Genomic DNA, 18,196 nt, shown 5'->3' on the forward strand with positions numbered 1-18,196 from the left:
TTAAAGAGAAGCCCACACAATTTGATCATTTTAGAAATATCTAGTATTCTCCTCATGTTATTCAGTGGCAGCCACCAGGGTGAATTGATTTAAATCTGAGCGATTTTAATCATGATTTAAATCAGCAAACAGGAAATCTTGATTTAACTCATCATTTTTTATCTTTTGCATTTGTACTTTTTTATTTTCCTAAAGAAAGCTTGATTCTCATTGATTGATAACCATTATAACATGTTGATTTGCAACTAAATATAGCCAAATTTGGTTCTTTTATTTTCTAACCAGGAGGCTATGATATCTATACTCATTTATTTAAGCTATTATGTAGATTCTCATATTTATTCAGATTCTTTATTTTGTTAGAAAATGGTGAATGATGCATTTCTTATTTACGCAATGATTAATTTTTTTACTTGTGTTTTGTGTCAATCTATTTGGACAGAAATTAAAATTCAATTAAAAATGCACAAAACCAGCATTTTGAATTTTTTTTATTAGTTTAATAAAACTACCTTAAATGTCCTGAATATGTAAGAAAATTATCAAAATGGTTTGCATTAAAATTAACTGGTTTATTAAAGAAAGGAAGTATTATCTGTAGTTAGTGAATTGAATTGATGGCCACCATGCCATCTAAAATCTTGAATTAGTAGAGTTCATCCTTTCATACCTCATTTTTATTCATAGATTGGTAGAGGAAAACAAGCTTCCCTAGTTTTCCAGCTCCCAACTGATTTCTTAACTTTGAATTAACTCGTTGAATAAACTTAAATGGAAAAAAATATTCTTTCTGCACCGACAGAAGAGGCTATTACTGTCAAAAGCTGTTTTAGCATTGCAACAAATGCAACAAATTTAGGTGCTTAGCCTGTGGTTTCTACCAGTTGAGTGCTTTTGACTTTCTTTAAAACTTATCAGCAAAGATATACTGCTTAATATTATTGTTTTAAAAATAGCCAGAGCCTCGCGAACCAGCTGAGCGGCAGCGAACCAGCGGAGCAGCGGGGACAGCAGAGCAGCTCACAGCAGGAGTTTGCCTGGGAGTTCGCCTGGAGTGAGCCCAGTGAGGCTTACATCTTGCCAACGTCTCTGAGGAAGCTCATAGTAGGTAGGTGATATGGAAGGGGGGGGTTCAGCTGTTTGTCTTTCTTCCACAGGACAGAAGCGACTTTGTCTGTACAAAGTGCAAGCTGGTCTCCATATTGGAAGAGAAGATTGAAGGTCTGGAGCAACAGGTAACGACCCTGCGTTGTATACGAGAGACTGAGGATTTTCTGGACCAAACTCAGGATAGGCTTCTAGGGGCACAAAGCTCTAAAGATATAGAGCAGGTTGCACAGAGGAGCCAAGAGGCCAGTGAAGAAGCTTGGCAACATGTGACCTCCAGAAGAGGTAAGCGGAATGTCCGGGTTCCAGTAACACAGACACAGGTAACTAACCGCTTTCATGTTCTCTCCACAGGTACCATTGCGGAGAGTGGACCAGATGATATGTCTGGGGGGAGAAAGCAGAAGGAGACTCCGCTGGTTGGGAGGCATGAGATGCGATGTCCTGAGGTTGGGGGTTCCACGACCACCACTCCCAAGAGGAGAAGGCGGGTGGTGGTGGTCGGGGACTCTCTCCTCCGGGGGACTGAGTCATCTATCTGCCGCCCTGACCGGGAAAACCGAGAAGTCTGCTGCTTGCCAGGGGCTAAGATTCGTGATGTGACGGAGAGACTGCCGAGACTCATCAAGCCCTCGGATCGCTACCCCTTCCTGCTTCTCCACGTGGGCACCAATGATACTGCCAAGAATGACCTTGAGCGGATCACTGCGGACTACGTGGCTCTGGGAAGAAGGATAAAGGAGTTGGAGGCGCAAGTGGTGTTCTCGTCCATCCTCCCCGTGGAAGGAAAAGGCCTGGGTAGGGACCGTCGAATCGTGGAGGTCAACGAATGGCTACGCAGGTGGTGTCGGAGAGAAGGCTTTGGATTCTTTGACCATGGGATGGTGTTCCATGAAGGAGGAGTGCTGGGCAGAGACGGGCTCCATCTTACGAAGAGAGGGAAGAACATCTTTGCCAGCAGGCTGGCTAACCTAGTGAGGAGGGCTTTAAACTAGGTTCACCGGGGGAAGGAGACCAAAGCCCTGAGGTAAGTGGGAAAGCGGGATACCGGGAGGAAGCACAGGCAGGAATGTCTGTGAGGGGAGGGCTCCTGCCTCATACTGGGAATGAGGGGCGATCAACAGGTTATCTCAAGTGCTTATATACAAATGCACAAAGCCTTGGAAACAAGCAGGGAGAACTGGAGGTCCTGGTGATGTCAAGGAATTATGACGTGATTGGAATAACAGAGACTTGGTGGGATAACTCACATGACTGGAGTACAGTCATGGATGGTTATAAACTGTTCAGGAAGGACAGGCAGGGCAGAAAAGGTGGGGGAGTAGCACTATATGTAAGGGAGCAGTATGACTGCTCAGAGCTCCGGGACGAAACTGTGGAAAAACCTGAGTGTCTCTGGATTAAGTTTAGAAGTGTGTGCAACAAGAGTGATGTCATGGTGGGAGTCTGCTATAGACCACCGGACCAGGGGGATGAGGTGGATGAGGCTTTCTTCCGGCAACTCACGGAAGCTACTAGATCGCATGCCCTGATTCTCATGGGTGACTTTAATTTTCCTGATATCTGCTGGGAGAGCAATACAGCGGTGCATAGACAATCCAGGAAGTTTTTGGAAAGCGTAGGGGACAATTTCCTGGTGCAAGTGCTAGGGGAGCCAACTAGGGGGAGCGCTTTTCTTGACCTGCTGCTCACAAACCGGGTAGAATTAGTGGGGGAAGCAAAAGTGGATGGGAATCTGGGAGGCAGTGACCATGAGTTGGTTGAGTTCAGGATCCTGACGCAGGGAAGAAAGGTAAGCAGCAGGATACGGACCCTGGACTTCAGGAAAGCAGACTTTGACTCCCTCAGGGAACAGATGGCCAGGATCCCCTGGGGGACTAACATGAAAGGGAAGGGAGTCCAGGAGAGCTGGCTGTATTTCAAGGAATCCCTGTTGAGGTTACAGGGACAAACCATCCCGATGAGTCGAAAGAATAGTAAATATGGCAGGCGACCAGCTTGGCTTAATGGTGAAATCCTAGCGGATCTTAAACATAAAAAAGAAGCTTACAAGAAGTGGAAGGTTGGACATATGACCAGGGAAGAGTATAAAAATATTGCTCGGGCATGTAGGAAAGATATCAGGAGGGCCAAATCGCACCTGGAGCTGCAGCTAGCAAGAGATGTCAAGAGTAACAAGAAGGGTTTCTTCAGGTATGTTGGCAACAAGAAGAAAGCCAAGGAAAGTGTGGGCCCCTTACTGAATGAGGGAGGCAAGCTAGTGACAGAGGATGTGGAAAAAGCTAATGTACTCAATGCTTTTTTTGCCTCTGTTTTCACTAACAAGGTCAGCTCCCAGACTGCTGTGCTGGGCATCACAAAATGGGGAAGAGATGGCCAGCCCTCTGTAGAGATAGAGGTGGTTAGGGACTATTTAGAAAAGCTGGACGTGCACAAGTCCATGGGGCCGGACGAATTGCATCCGAGAGTGCTGAAGGAATTGGCGGCTGTGATTGCAGAGCCCTTGGCCATTATCTTTGAAAACTCGTGGCGAACGGGGGAAGTCCCGGATGACTGGAAAAAGGCTAATGTAGTGCCCATCTTTAAAAAAGGGAAGAAGGAGGATCCTGGGAACTACAGGCCAGTCAGCCTCACCTCAGTCCCTGGAAAAATCATGGAGCAGGTCCTCAAAGAATCAATCTTGAAGCACTTAGAGGAGAGGAAAGTGATCAGGAACAGTCAGCATGGATTCACCAAGGGAAGGTCATGCCTGACTAATCTAATCGCCTTTTATGATGAGATTACTGGTTCTGTGGATGAAGGGAAAGCAGTGGATGTATTGTTTCTTGACTTTAGCAAAGCTTTTGACACGGTCTCCCACAGCATTCTTGTCAGCAAGTTAAGGAAGTATGGGCCGGATGAATGCACTATAAGGTGGGTAGAAAGCTGGCTAGATTGTCGGGCTCAACGGGTAGTGATCAATGGCTCCATGTCTAGTTGGCAGCCGGTGTCAAGTGGAGTGCCCCAGGGGTCGGTCCTGGGGCCCGTTTTGTTCAATATCTTCATAAATGATCTGGAGGATGGTGTGGATTGCACTCTCAGCAAATTTGCGGATGATACTAAACTGGGAGGAGTGGTAGATACGCTGGAGGGGAGGGATAGGATACAGAAGGACCTAGACAAATTGGAGGATTGGGCCAAAAGAAATCTAATGAGGTTCAATAAGGATAAGTGCAGGGTCCTGCACTTAGGATGGAAGAATCCAGTGCACCGCTACAGACTAGGGACCGAATGGCTCGGCAGCAGTTCTGCGGAAAAGGACCTAGGGGTGACAGTGGACGAGAAGCTGGATATGAGTCAGCAGTGTGCCCTTGTTGCCAAGAAGGCCAATGGCATTTTGGGATGTATAAGTAGGGGCATAGCGAGCAGATCGAGGGACGTGATCGTTCCCCTCTATTCGACACTGGTGAGGCCTCATCTGGAGTACGGTGTCCAGTTTTGGGCCCCACACTACAAGAAGGATGTGGATAAATTGGAAAGAGTACAGCGAAGGGCAACAAAAATGATTAGGGGTCTAGAGCACATGACTTATGAGGAGAGGCTGAGGGAGCTGGGATTGTTTAGTCTGCAGAAGAGAAGAATGAGGGGGGATTTGATAGCTGCTTTCAACTACCTGAAAGGGGGTTTCAAAGAGGATGGCTCTAGACTGTTCTCAATGGTAGCAGATGACAGAACGAGGAGTAATGGTCTCAAGTTGCAATGGGGGAGGTTTAGATTGGATATTAGGAAAAACTTTTTCACTAAGAGGGTGGTGAAACACTGGAATGCGTTACCTAGGGAGGTGGTAGAATCTCCTTCCTTAGAGGTTTTTAAGGTCAGGCTTGACAAAGCCCTGGCTAGGATGATTTAACTGGGACTTGGTCCTGCTTTGAGCAGGGGGTTGGACTAGATGACCTTCTGGGGTCCCTTCCAACCCTGATATTCTATGATTCTATGATTCTATGTTTTAAAATAATTTAAATGACTTTAATAGTTTCTAGTAAATGTGAATTGTCAATTTCAAATTTTACTTTTAAATAATTTTGGTATTTTTTTGAAAGTAAACCTAGATTTAATTTAAATCCAGAAAATGTGATTTTTTTTTTTTTTTTTAAAATTATTTTGAATCATATATGTTTATCCACACCACTGGCAACTATACCTAGGAGCATCACTGGGTAAATGTTGAAAACTGTGACTTTCTTTTTTTAAAAATAATTACGAAGTGTTACCTGTGACTGTATGGTGTTTTGTTGGTACAGTGAAGCAGAAAATTTTCTTCTATATAAAAGAATATATATAGATTTGCCACTGAGTCTGCAATGCTTCTCTAGTGACATTTCTCAGAAGGAGAGGAATCAATTAACTGTTTTAAGGAAGTGAGGTATGACCTTAGGGAAGTATTTGCACTGACTCATCACCAAGTGTTAGATTTACTGGGAATGATGCACTGTGGGGAGATTTTTGCCTCACTGTACTAAGTTTAGTTGGCACAGACAGGCAATTATTTCCAGCATGACGGTTACCTGAATGGAATTTCAAATACTTATTACAAATGAGGGAGCAACGCTCCAGCAAAGGAAATATGCACAGGTTGTCTCCTCAGGGGCAACATGTCTCTGTGGAACTAGAAGAAACTTTGTAAGCAATGAAACAGATTATAGTTAAAGTAGATGCAATAACTACTTGAGTATTTTGTGACTTTTGTCTTGCTAGCATATGATGATATTGCTGTTCCTGTGGAAGACATGGTGGACACAACCAAATTGCAGCCACTTCATCCAGTCACCAGGAGGCAGTATGGAGAGATTGGACAAAATGTTAAGGGGCAGCCACTGCACAGTTTGCGATTTTTCTTCAGTTAGACTTAGTGGGGTTGGCAAAATAGTGTAATGCCTGAAAGAGGGCTGGATAAATGCCCCCACCCCCATCCCAATGATCAGGAGAAGAGTGCTGCTGCTCCTCCTCCTTAGGGAAGAGAGAGTGTAGGCCAATGTTGCTGAGGTTCCACACCCAGTGCTGGGCTAGCCACCTTGAGAGTTAGGAGTTAAAACTTCAGGAAGTGCTTGTGTGCGCCCTTGTACTGGAGCTGAGAGAAGGGAGAGGAAGTTGGAGGGTTCCCTCAGAAAAAATGGCCCGCTACAAGTGATGTGGATCTTTAGAAAGACTGCTGCTCATGACTATAGAGACAGCGCTCATAGTGCAGAATCCTTACCAGGCTTCCTTAATATTCATCTCATCGTCTCTGTGTGTGCCTGTTGTGACCACTACTATGTTAGAACTGGGTACATTCTGCATCTCTATTTGTATGAATATCTTAAGGAATGTAATAGCTGCAATCATATTCTGGGTCTTAACTGCTCCCCCATTCACAACTGAATGACTCTACCTTGTCTGTGTGGATGTTGGAATCGATTCAGTACTGTTTCTGGGATATTCCAACCCACCACTACATCCCTCCTTTCTTCCTACAGCATAGGAACAAATCTGGTGATCCAGCAAACTCCTACCTTTGTTTTTTTTTCACCCTTTATTTATTTTTGGACAGGAGCAGGCTCTCTCTCTGGCCTGTCAGCACCTGGGGAACGCATCGGTTTTTTACTTCCTTAGCAGCACATGCTCCTTCCCACTCCTTCATGGCAGAGCAGTCCAAAGAGCAGCAGGGAAAACCCAAACGATTCTCTATTTGTGAAGCAACTCTTTTTCAGACACTGAGAGACTGAACTATGCCTTAGCTGCCCACAGCCCACCAACCCTCACTCTGCTAGGACAGAGCTTTGAGACAAAAGGAGAATGAACTCCAAGAGGCACCAAAGGCAGCTCGCTCTCTCTCTCTCTCTCTTTCTCAATTTTAATTCCTGTTCCTCAACTGAAGAGGAGCAGCTTTCAGAATGCAACCACGAGGGCGGGGATTCTGCTGCACAGCTTCGCTCCTCATTCCTCACTAACAGGTAACACCTCTCACCTGTGGAATTGGGGGGCAGCCCCCTGTTGCTGCTGGAGCCTCCAGCTCAGCTCACCAGCAATAATTCTTCCAACAAGTGAACATGTTGGTAGTTCAGTTTCTTCTGGTTGCTTTGTTTTATATAATTTAACTTTGATTTGTTTTCATACAGCAGTGACTTCAGTTCAGCTTCCGGATCCACTCTCACCCCTTAGCACAGCAGCAGTGAAGGCCTCCAAGCATTGAACCATATGCAAGAAGTGGCACGGCAGCTTCCCAGTAGCCTCAGCGAGTGAGCTATGCCTTGCTGCCCCAAGCTACCAATCTTCACTCTGGCATGCCAGGGCCTCAGACCCCACCCAAAGCCACCACTCCACTGTGGTAGGCTGGAGCAAGAACATGAGGATTCCTGCAGAAAAGAGAACCCCTCACAGGGCTAAGTCTTGCAAACTCCAGAGGCTCCAGGACCCAAAAAGACAAAAGCAAACATCCCCTTCATTAAGGCAATTCATATTGTTAATGAGCAAGTGGTGTAAAAATCACAGGTTAAACCTTCTCCTTCACCTTTTCTCCCTGGAGGGGAGGGTATGCTGGGGCTTTTCTCCGAAACTGAAGCTCTGTATGAAGTTCACTGCCCTTCCCCTGCATGTTGCAGCATCTCTGGGCAAGTTTCAAGGAGCACTGTAATGGGAGTTGTGCTTTTTTGGCTTTCAGCCCACAGCCCCTCATTCTGCCATGGAAAGGAGCTCAGAGCCTGAAGGAAGGAGTCCCTCTAGATGCACAGACACACACACACAGGCTGGCTCCACAGTAGCACACGAAGAGCGTGTCAGGGAAGAGAACTCCCCATTCCTCATGCAGCTGCACCATTTTGAGATTACAGGGGGTTAAGTGAGAAATCCTTTCCTGTGTTCAAAATTGATCCAGATCTACTGAGTTAAGCCCTGAGTGACCCTAGTTCTTTGCTAAAGTGCTCAGAGGGTTACTAGCCAGCCTGGGGGGAATAGACAGGCATAATTTCAGGCTTTCCCTCTATTGGGCTATTCCCACAATTAGGATATTTGACCATAGGCATAGTTTGTACTCCTTTTAGTAACTTTCCATTGCTCCTACCTCACCCCTGATTTCAGAAGAGTAAAACTAGACTGGATTTCCAAGGCTTGCGCTGCTTTTTAGCATAAGCTTTGTGAGGGTTAAGTACCATCGTTATTCTTAAGTATTCCCATTGCCCCGGGCTGGTGTGTACAACACCCATCAGCAATGGCGGATCCACATACATACAGGCATTCATTATACGGCAAGATTTTCATAATACAATTTCATGATATCAATCAGAATTCATATATTGTACAGACATAACCCCAATTTTTTTTAAAGGGAGACAAATATATAATTGCTTTTAGGTTTAATGTAACTTCAAATTATTGTCAAGGCTCATGTGTTCCTGGAGTGCTTCTACAGCTTTTGAAGAGCTCCTGGGGATGGTAGCTTGAGTTGAAAGGCAGTGACTCATTTCTGGAACTTGAAAGCAACAACACAAGACTACTTCCAGATTCCACAGGTCAGATGCATTGCCCATTTTTATGAATGAGTACAGAAGCTGCTAGCAGAAAGAAAGAAAATTATCAGGTAAGAAACTTCTCATTCTCGTTGTCAAATTTGACAGTGTGTAGTAAAATAGTGGCCATGGTTGAAATGCAACCTGAAAAGGATAAGGCAGCAAAAAGCCAATGAGGAAATACCTGGAATCCAAATGTAAACTGGAGACTGTCCTCCTCCTACAGTCACCCGTTGAGAAGATTATCAGGAAGGAATAGGAAAATACCACCCAGGGCAAAAGCCTCAGCCAACAGGCCACAAAATTTAGGAAAGAACAGTCATGTTACTTTACAGTAACTGTAATTCTTTAATATGTGCTGTCCACATGGATTTCATTCCTAGTGCACATGATCCTCATGAATGCAAGACTGGATTCATTTGGCCAGCAGTGTCCATTGGGGCTGCATCTGTGGCCTGGATTTCCTTGTTTCCCCCCCACTGGTGCTACCAACCTTCAGTTCCCTCTCCAATACTGAATCCCAATTTTGTAGAATTCTGTAGTAGCAAGGAACAAAGGTGGGTCATGGAATTCACATGGACAAGACATCTCGAAGAACCAAAGTTACTGCAATACAAGGAGCCATTTACTCCTTTGACTGTCTGTCCACAGAGATCCCACTTATGGTGATCTTCCAACAGTTACCGCCTTGCTTAGAGTTGGTTGCTAGGAGGCCTATTTAAACAAGGATTGTTGAACAGCACTACTAAAATTGGCATCCGATCTAGAAGCTTCAACTAAGGAATGCTGTTGGGTAAAAGTGTGTACTGAACTCCACGTAGCCACCCTACAGATTTCAGAAGCCAGGATAGTACTAAGACGACCATACAGGTTGCATGCACTGTAGTGGAGTACACACTAATCACGGAAGGATCTAATCTGGCTAACTCACTTAGCTTTACGGCAATCTAGTTGAGGTTGTTCTGCTTCGGACCAGAATGGTCTGAATTTCAGTTGAACAGCTTCTTGTGGTGACAGTTAAAGAGCCAGCACCCAGGCTGTTAGGTGTAATGATATGATGCTGGGGACCGGATCTGACTCTAGTTCTGCAAGACTGTTGGGTATGGCAGGTAACTGGAAAGAGGACTGCCTTGACAGGCTCACCAGATCAGAGTATCAAAACTGCCTGGCCCATCCTAGGCCTACCCTGATCATCAGTTCTGTCTTGCCTCCGTTTCCTCAGAACACACTGTATCATGGGATGGAGGGAAGACGTACATTGAATCCAGTGTCCATGGGATGAGAAAGGCATCTTCCGGGGAACGTAGGCTTGCACTCCTTCTGGAACAAAATCAGTGGCATTTCTTGTTCTGATCTCTGGCAAACATGTCTATTGTTGGGAATCACCACTTGTAAAAGACCAAGACCTTCTGCGGAACTGAGTTGTTGAGACAGCACTTGTGGGTGTCTGAGAATTGTCTGCTGAGGATCTGCTAGTGCAGTGGTTCTCAAACTTTTGTACTGGTGACCCCTTTCACACAGCAAGCCTGAGTGTGACCCTCCCTTATAAATTAAGAAAACGTTTTAAATATATTTAACACCATTATAAATGTTGAATGCAAAGTGGGGTTTGGGATGGAGGCTGACAGCTTGCGACCCCCCCATGTAATAACTTCGTGACCTCCATTTTGAGAACCCCTGTGCTAGTGAGTTCCAAACACCTGAAAGATGGAGGGCCAATGGCATGTTGTGATGATGAATACACCAAGTCCCAAGCCAAATGGCTTCCCTGTCTAACACAATGCATAGCTGAGATGTTGCCTGTCAGGACCTGGACTGTGGTTCCCAGAGTAAAGACAGGAATGCTTTAGACCCAGAGTGGATGGCTCTGAGTTCCAGGATATTTATGTGCAGATGAACTTCCTGAGGTAACCACAGGCCCTCTGTCTGTAGGCGATCCAAATGAGCCATCCCTGCCTGGAGACATCTGTCACCAGAGTCCTGGTCCAGAGAATAGCACTCCCTTGCATACATGAAGAGGGTCTTTTCACCAGTTAAATGAGGAGAGGACTTATTGTGGGACCATGAGCTGGATGTCCATGTGACATTTGCTGGAGAAATACACTGATTTCAACCACCTTTGCATGGAGAGTAGGTGAAGTCTGACAAATTGCATCATGTACGTGCATGCGGTCATGGTGTCTGAGAAGTCCGAGGCACGCTCTAACTGATGTCTTTGTGTGAGTTTGAAGTTAGTTGATGAGGTCGTCTATAGTTTAGAACTTTTCTTGCAGAAAAGTTATCATCATCTTTGAACCTACCACAGCTCTATGAACTCCATACTTGCAGTCAGAGTAAAATCTACGCTCATTCTATCTGTGGTGAAGCTCAGTGTGGTAAGAAGCTGTAGAATTACTTAAACAGAGTTGGTCTCCTGTTGGACTGATCTTCCCCATATCAATCAGTCAAAGTAGGGGTAGACCTTGATACCCTGTCTCCTTAAGTGAGCTTCCACATCTTTCAAGAACTTGAACTCCCATGGTACAATCTAGAATGGGACACTATCCGCTTTTCCAATTTAGGATGAGAAAATAATGGGAGTAAAATCATTTGTACCTTAACTGAGGACACCACCTCCATTCCTTTAAGATGTGGGATACAGTTTTGCTCTTGCTTCAACAGTACCTCCTTAGATTTCCTGAAGAGGGATGGGGAAGGAAGGTAGCAACAGTAAGGGTCTAGAACTGCAGTCGGTATCCTGTACTGATAAATTCTAAGACTCACTGGTGTGTGGTGATTCCAGTCCAGGCTTCCTGGGGAAAAAGGAAGGCTACAAAAGAAAGAGGGATGGTACAAATCCTCCAAAGGTTCTGCCAGACTCTTGACTGTGGTGTCAAAACCTGCTGGCAAGATGAATATGAAGAATAGTTCTGGAACCTCTGTAGGACTAGCTTGATAGTTCTGAGCTCCAACAGCTTTAACGCTCTGGTTCTTTTCCTTGGCTTGCTAAGCTCCTTGTGCTATCCCGGGCCCAGGTGAGCTCCCCATCCTGTCAGGCTGGCATTGGTTGTGAGTATGTGGGGGTCTGGAAGGCATGTGTGAAGACCCTTGCGAACATTTTGTGGAATTTTCCATCATCTTAGAGAGTCAGCATCTGGTTTGGAACCAGTACCTGATCTTGCAGGCAAATGATTCCATACTTTCAGGTGCCTCCAGGCCTGTCCTCTGATATAGGACCCTTGCTCATGAGGTGATTTCTATACACAAAACCAAGAGGCGCAGTAGTTGTAGATAATTAGGATTGGCCTTGCACACTTTACTAACATGGATATCAGGTTCTGAATCTTGTGGAATCTGTCCAATCCAGGGCCGGCTCTAGGATTTTTGCTGCCCCAAGCAAAAAAAAGTTTTGGCTGCCCCCGCTTTTTTTTGTGCCCTCCCCCCACCCCTGGCTCTGCCCCGCCTCCTCCCCCAGGCATGCTGCATTTCCCCCCAGCCCACTGCTTCCTGCGGCTCCCCCTCACTGTAACCCCCCGCCCTAGCTCACCTCCGTTCTGCCTGCTCCCCTGAACATGCGAGGGAGAGGCAGTGCATTCAGGGGAGCAGGCGGAGGCGAGCTGGGGTGGCGGGGACACATTTCTAGGGGTGGCACGGCTGGCGCCAGAATGCCACCCCTAGAAATGTGCCGCACCAAGCACCTGCTTGTTTTGCTGGTGCCTAGAGCCGGCCCTGCCTTTTACTACAGCAGTGCTCCCAGATGAACTCTCTTTATGGAGGAAGTCCAGGAGCTCTTCTTGGTATTTATCACAAATTGATGTGTGTGAAGCAGATCCAGCATCCAGACTGTGGCATAATGGACCGCTGCTTGGGTCAAAGCTCTGATCAAAATGTCATCCAGGAGGGGGATAGAGTGAGTGCTCTGAATCCTGAGTTTGGCTATTACCATCAACAACATCTTGGTAAAGACCCTGGGGGCCAGCAAATGGCCAGAGGGTAGCATTTGGTTCTGGTAGCAAGCTGTGATATATGTGAATCTCAGTAGTCTGTGGTTACATGGCCATATAGGAATGTGCATCTGCTAGAATCACAGAAGCAAGGAAGTCCCCTTGAGACAGGGATATCTGAAACTAGAGACTCCATCCACAAACTTGTCATCTTCATCCATTTGTTGAGCCACTTGAGATGCTGGATGGCTCAAACAACATACCACTACCACCGCCACCACCCACTTCTAGACAATGACGAAAGTGGAGTATTATCCTAAGAATCTTGCTTCTGAAGGAACCCTTCCTATTTCTCCTATGTCCTGGAGATGTGAGATTTCATTAACAACAGCTCACATTTAATGGAGGTCGTTCAAGATGGGGGAGTGGATGAAGACAGGATGGGATGAAGTCCTTAGTATCTGTAACTACTTCTCTCTGCTTGTCTGTGGTCAATCAAAACCATTCTTCTGAGATGTGGGAAATTGTCTCCTACGTTCAGATCTGGATGGAGGCACATTTGCTCCTTGTCGTAGTAGTCTCTTAGAGACATCTGGTGGAATGATCTCTGGACTTTCCATGTTGTCATCTGTTTCAGAGTTTTCCTGATACACCTGTTGTCCTCTCTTTGGGACCTTTGCGAGGAGGATGGATGAAAGGAGCATTTTTGTCTGTTGCTAGATTTGTAGTCCCTGCTTAGGCTGAGGGGCTGTTTTGGTTTGGCAGCACTTTCTGCGACTATGTTGTCTAGTTTTTCCCCAGCAAGGAGAGAGCTTGTGAATTTAGATGAGCAAGAATTTCTTTGGCCTGAGTGTTGAGCTTCTAGGGATGAAACCAATTGTGGTGTCCAACTGCTAAGCTGGATGCCGTGGCCCTCATTGAAAATCCCATTGCATCCACTAGAAGCATCTGCCACAAAGTTTGTTGCAAGGGAAATTTTCTAAGTGTAGGACAGAAGTCAGGATGATCTCTGTCCTTTATGGCCTTAAGGTCAACCAGCCAGGACGTCGCGGCTCTTGAAAGCAGGAATGCTCTGAGGGTGGCTGATGAAGCCTCCAAGTCCCTTCTGAGGATGGCTTCTACTTTTTCTAAGTTTGAGAGTTGGGAAATAAATCCCCTTCAGATGGAATTACCATAACTTTTCCTAGAGATACTGCTGCAGCCTTGATCCTTGGTATCTCTTAGCAGGTCTCAAACTGTGGGGCGGGACCCCAAAGTAGGTTGCAACCCTGTTTTAATGGGGTCACCAGGGCTGGCATCAGACTTGCTGGGGCCTGGGGCCAAAGCCCAAGCCCCACTGCTCAGGCCCAAAGCTGAAGCCAAAACCCAATAGCTTCAGCCCTGGGCAGCGGGGCTTAGGTTACAGGCACCCTATCTGGGACTGAAGCCCTGGGGTTTTGGTTTTGCCCCCATCCCTGCCTGGGGCCCGGGCTTTAGCCCTCCCTTTGGGCGAGCTCAGTTCCCCCTTCCTGGGATTGTGTAGTAATTTTTGTTGTCAGAAGGGGGTTGGGGGCAATGAAGTTGGAGAAACCCTGGTATATCTGTAATGGCATTTTTTCGGTGCTTGCAACTTAGATACAAGTGTGTGCCTATTTATGCACTTACTCGGGTCAGATATTTCCAATTCCTCTCTGATTACGTCCTCTTGGATGGGTACAATGGGATTGCTATCTGTCTCGGATTTGGAAGACAGGTATTTGCCTGTAAGCTTGTCAGTGCAGTGTGTGCCTCGCCCAGGTTGGATCTGGAGTGTGGATACAACCTGTTTGCACATGGGGGTGAAACAACCACCTTGTTGCATTTTTTTATGCCCTGCTCAGAGCCTGAATCTGAGGCCAACCTCTCTCAGTGGAGGAGGTACTGTTTGAGGCAGAGGACAAATCTTAGTTTTGTTTTAAATGCCGTTGCTTTTCCTTTTAGCTCTTTTTGGATTTTTTTGCCTTTTTGGTCCGGTTTGCTTGTTGTTGTTGCCCTGCTATGGTCAGGGCACAGGTTTTTGCAGCTTGCTCTGTATGGTACCTTGAGCCCCCTGGATCTCTCTCTCAGGGTCCCTCTCCTACTGCCCAGGGAATGGGGTTCATTGCTAGAGTTTACCTAGTTTGAGTTGGGAAGAATGGGAGCTGAGTACAAGCCCTGCTTCTCTCCCTCCAGGGAATTTTTAGGGTGTATGTGTGTGTTGGGGGGGAGGGGAGCTGGAGCCTGAGCCCTTTAGGGGTTTTTTCCTTCTGGTGTTCTGTCCAAGCTGGCTGCTAAAGTCCTCGTCCTTGGAGTCTCTCCCTGGTCTGCTCAGCAACACTGGATCGTGGTTTTCTGGGTTGGAGTTGCAGCTTCTTGGGGACAGGGTGGGAGTCCAACACAGCCCCACCCCTAGAAGTGCAAGGGTCGGTTGCCTCAGAACAGGCAGGGTATAATTTGCCTCCCAAAAAGCCTGTAAAAGCTTCCTCACAAATAGACCACTGCTTGGATTTAGCTCGATGTTTGCACATCAGTTCTGCCAGGCCTGAAGTGGGGGCTGAGATCACCAGTCCCGGAGAAGAAATGGTACACACTACAGCCTGAAAAAATGGGTAAAGTTGGGAGCAAATTGAACACTTGACTGCTGCCACAGAGGCAGAAGATCTGGCAGTAAGCTGCATAAGGGGGTATGACTTGAACAGTTTGTGCCACAGCTGTGAGCTGCCTCTGGAAACTGCACCCAGGAGGGCAATAACCCATAATATATTGTAATTGTGGGAGATGCTGGGCTTCAGAATGTCAGTGCTGGAAAACTTGATGCTGAGGACACAGGTATAGAGAGAGTATCTCTACTGAGTGCTGGTGCTTAGGAGTGTATACCAAAGGGACTGTGGTCTGCAGAGCTCGATGATACTGGAGTCACACAGTACAGCGTGCGTGTTGCGGTGTTGGAGGGACCCAGTCTGGGTTCTTTACTACTTTTTGACTGTGAAGCCTGAGATGCATCCAAGAAATGGTGACTTGTTTCTTGGTTTCACAAGCACTGAAGAAGGTGACCTATGCTTAGGCTTGTCTTTGGAACGTCCTCCCCCAGTACAAGGTTGACTGCATCAAGGAGACCTGTTGTGCCTTTCAAATCTCAGTAACTGACAACTGAAGTTTCTGGACAAGGAGGCAGCCCAGGAGCTCAGGGCAGAAGCACATTTCACAGGGGTGCTAACAGTAATGGACTGCTTGAGAGTTTATCCTGTGGCCACCCCTCTCTTTTAAGAGTCTGAGGCGAGCTTCGTTGGGCACTCCAATAGAAAGCTTTAAGTGGGCATCCCTTGCCTTCTGAGTACACTTCAAGAAGTAGTGTCAGATAGAACAATGATCCAGGATATATTCTTCTCCAAAATCAAAAAGGCATCTAGAGTGCCAATCATTCAGAGGCATAGAAATGACACATTAGGGACAAGATTTAAACATCAGAGATTTAAGTTCTGCCATGACGTCTAAGGCCCCTGTATGGAGAACTGTACTTAATATAATAAAATTGTTTTGTTGTTTTGCCCACTGGCAAGCTAACTACAACTAAGTAACTACTCTAATGAGGTGTAAGTGTGGGGAGGAAGGTGGGTAGAGCCCAAGTTCTGTCTCAGTGCTGAGGTGGTTGGCTCTGCTCCACCCTTTATGCTTTCATGTTGTTTGGGGGGTGGGGGTATGGGCACATCAGGACATCCAGAGTAATACTAGATCTCAGCCAAAGGAAAAAAAGTTGAGCTAGAACTCTAGCTGTGATACTTCTCAACAATATTCTGATTTCTCAGGACCTTAGCTTACCTCCATATCCCCACATCAGTATCACCTATGAAAGTCTGTGTACAACAGGGGTATCAAACTCATTTTGTGGCAAAGTCGTGGATTGGGGGAGAGGTTACTCCTAAGAAAGAAAATCTTAAATTATGTTTAGGTAAGATGCGAGTTCCTAATCAGTGGAAGTAATAACTTAGTTCATAGTTACATATGTTAAACACATTGACTTATACAAAGAAACCACACATTTTAGATGTAGAAATAATTTTACTTGATCACAAGCCTCAAATTAACATTAAATATACTAAATTGATTACAAGGTAGATTTAACAAAAATTTCAAAAGAAGTATAAATAGGCTGCATGTGGGAGAGGATTGTTATATTAGATATTTTATTTCATGTAACCAGTCAACTTTAATACTCTGACATTTTCAGAGTCTGAAATGTTTAGTGGTATGTAGCCCAATTTTGGATGTCCGGTTGCTATGACAAGTTACTCAGCAATTAACAACTCTGAGCAGATTTTTTTTTTTAAAGGTGCCTCAATTGCAAGCACTTTGTGATTGAGGGGACAATTCAAAAAGACCAACACTAAACTTAGTTCAGATAAACATTTTAGACTGGTTCAATAAAAAGTAATTTAACAAATCTAATTTTCCAGATGCATTTACCCCATACATATCAGAGAACAAGAGATAAGCCAGTGTCCAGGCACAGAATACAATTTCAATTTAAATACTAATGATGATACTTGATTGATCTTAAAACAATTACATTTACAGTTAGAGGAAAATGTAAGTTCTTATATCACTTTTAAACAAAAATCAGAAACTGCATGTAGCAGCAGAAATTTAAACCACGTAGTAAGTTAGAGAAAAAATAAACATGATAAAAGTGAATAAATCATTCGCTTGGAGGTCTACAATCAGAAAACATTAACACATAATAGTGGTTATTCAAAATATAAAATATAGTCTAATTTAAAATACTTTAATACTGGTTTTGTATAAACCACAACTTTGTGTGGAAACATTATCTGTAGGGAAAAAAAAAACCTCAACAGTTATCATTTGGGTTCTGAACAAGTTGTGATTTGAAGCCTTTAACTACAATCACTGCTTTGTGAATACATAGGAAATTTATACATTTTAATCTCATTTTAAAAAATCATTTAAAAAAATCTTAAACAGCACAGCTAATTAAAACTGAAGTTTTAAAAGACCCTACTTTTTCATTATTTAAGCTGTTTGTTTTATTTTGACTGATCAAGCTGAGAAAAAGTTAATATTTATTTTTTACACTGAAGCAACACTGTAATGTTTGTGTTCCAACTTTGCAGGAGAATGTTAATTAACTTAGCTCATTGGAATTTGATTTCTTTTTCATGTAAACGATGGATGTATTTTTTTTTTAATAAAAGGACGACAAACTTTTATAAATGCTGTATTTGGAGTCAAATGGTATCTGATCATGACCTTTTAAAGGTAGAGAAATTTCAAAAAAAGGACAGGTTTCAGAGTAGCAGCCGTGTTAGTCTGTATTCACAAAAAGAAAAGGAGTATTTGTGGCACCTTAGAGACTAACACATTTATTAGAGCAGAAGCTTTCGTGAGCTACAGCATCCGATGAAGTGAGCTGTAGCTCACGAAAGCTTATGCTCTAATAAATTTGTTAGTCTCAAAAAAAGGACAGTCAACCTGTTTAGGTCCCCAAAACGATGTTCCTTATTAGCTGTTTATATAATTATACAACCTTTTGCTTGAATTCTCGAGAGATCACTCCATCTTCCTATGAAGCACATAGGCCTTCCCTTGAGGAAGGTATATTTGGTGGCCTACATGGCTTAGGTATGCCTT

At 44.9% G+C, this 18,196-nt stretch overlaps 1 long non-coding RNA gene across 1 annotated transcript; it reads left to right on the forward strand.

The window, feature by feature from the left end:
• Positions 1-13,713: 13,713 nt before the first annotated feature.
• Positions 13,714-18,192, forward strand: LOC122458625. Its single transcript, XR_006278707.1, has 2 exons — positions 13,714-17,850; positions 18,033-18,192. It is a non-coding gene; the product is annotated as an uncharacterized LOC122458625 (long non-coding RNA).
• The last annotated feature ends 4 nt before the right edge of the window (positions 18,193-18,196 follow it).

This window comes from Dermochelys coriacea, chromosome 1, assembly GCF_009764565.3.
Source record: "Dermochelys coriacea isolate rDerCor1 chromosome 1, rDerCor1.pri.v4, whole genome shotgun sequence".
Classification (NCBI taxonomy): Eukaryota; Metazoa; Chordata; order Testudines; family Dermochelyidae; genus Dermochelys; species Dermochelys coriacea.